This window comes from Electrophorus electricus, chromosome 17 (genome assembly GCF_041902795.1).
Source record: "Electrophorus electricus isolate QZ-2024a chromosome 17, ASM4190279v1, whole genome shotgun sequence".
NCBI lineage: Eukaryota > Metazoa > Chordata > Actinopteri > Gymnotiformes > Gymnotidae > Electrophorus > Electrophorus electricus.
Window position 1 is genome coordinate 15684429 of NC_137513.1, and position 2266 is coordinate 15686694.

Below are 2266 nucleotides of genomic sequence, written 5' to 3' on the forward strand. Positions count from 1 at the left end.
AGATTATTTTAGTACCTACCCAAGGACAGGGCAATACCAAACCCTTAAGTCAACTTCTGCTTTAGAGAGATTGGTAATAGCAATGGATTTACATAACATAAAGGTCATCATAAATGCAATTACCTGGCAGTCCACTGATGTTCATGCAAACTACCAGATTCCATTATATTTTAGCACTGCAACACGCTTGATTCTGCTTGTGAAGCACTGGCCAAGGAAATCTCTTAATCTGTGAACAGTTGTGTTTTATAAATGCAAATTAGAATTGTTACTATAACTACAAACATTTACACAAAGAATGATAAGTGTAATACATAATAACAATAATAATAAATCACATTTGTTACTATTACTACTGGCAAATCAATAGTTTTAGGATGTCTATAAAAAGGTTCGTTTTGATTTGCCACTATTTTTTGTGTCCAAACATCTGTAAGGCATTTATTATCTTGAATTGAAAGTCACTCTAAGCCACAAAGACAGAGGAAAGGTACAATTTCTGTATTATCCCTCAATGTTTGAAAACTAGGCTATGAAAACTGTACAGGAATCCCATATAATTTCTGGGTGACAGAATTCTCACAGGAATATGAAGAAAAAAATCTATATAATCCTGTGAGAAAGTACAAGAAAGGACTAGGACCAATCAGGAATTTACAGGACAGGAGCATGGCCAATCAGCAATGTACAGGGCAGGAGCATGGGCCAAAGGAGGATCCCCCCGCCGAGTGTTGGTTCCTCTCAAGGGTTCTTCCTCATGCTCTAGGGAGTTTTTCCTTGCCACTGTCGCCCTCGGATTGCTCATTGGGTGCTTGGACTCGGACATTTGTAAAGCTGCTTTGTGACAACATCTGTTGTAAAAAGAGCTATATAAATAAATGTAACTAATCTTGACTTGAGTATGACTAATCAGGAATGTACAGGACAGGAAACTGAGAAAGCAGGCACAAAAGAAGGAAAAACTATTTATTACAAATACGATAAACCTTAAATAATGATACAAATAAATAAAATGTAAAAATGCTATCTAGAGTCAGTATTTCTGATGCTGCACAGCAGTATTCCTAATACTCTACAGCTATGTCCCAGTGGATGTACCTTAGTTCTGTTTCAAAAACATACATTTCGAATGAAAAATGTTTTTCAACTGAAAAATACTAGTTATCATATTAGTAACAATACATCAATTCAGATCAGTGCTTTTATTCTGATGTGATTATATTCATCAATTCAAATCATGAAGGTTTCAATGAATTATGACTTTGGTGAACTACATGAATTGAAACTGAAAATTGCTTGATGTGTCAGTCATACTAATCATAGATAGGAGTCATATTGCATGGAATGGTAGTAACAAAATTCCCACATATTGAATCATTACCATATAAATCAAAATTGTGTCAAATCAAAGGTTTACATTATCTAACCCTCTTTCACGTCAACAAAACACTTGCTTCAAATCCTTTTAGGTGTCACACCACAAGAGCTACACCAGGGGGCAGTATGAGCCTACACTGAGAGAGAAGGAGCAGGTTTTTTCATATTTCAGTAAACTCCAGAGATTTCAACAACTATCCATGCAGGTACCAAAAGAAAAACTGCATCTTCGCCCGCCAATCTGCCTATTGTTTAGGTACATTATTTTCAGACAGAGAAGCCAAACAATTGTTGCTGTATACATTTTTTTTTTTTATGGTGGATACCATATTTTCATATGAAAACCACTATATGGCCACTGAAGTATAATTTCTCAACAAGCTCTGAACTGTGTTTAATGCTGTAGGAGTGGTGACAGGGGGTAACCTCTATTTGCACTGAGATAAACACAACAGAATAAAGATTTAAATAGTACTATGGGTGAGTGCTTCCTTTAGGCTCTCATTAGGGTGGGACATCAGCAATGCTCTAACCAGCAAGGAATGTCAAGGAAAAGTCACGCCATAACTCTTATCCTAGAGTGGACTCTTTGGAACTCTGTCTTTCCCTTCAGATATACTACTCCCTTCAGGATATATTAGTGGTGCCTTTTGAAAATAGATGCAGAATAATGTCACTATAGGTGCATGTGGTGAACAGTGGACTTAATTTATATATTATACATTATATCATATATATATATATATATATATATATATATATATATATATATATATATATATATATATATATATATATATATATAAACATGTATATTATATATATAAACATGTATATTATATATATAAACATGTATATCATATATATAACATGTATAATGCCTCAACAT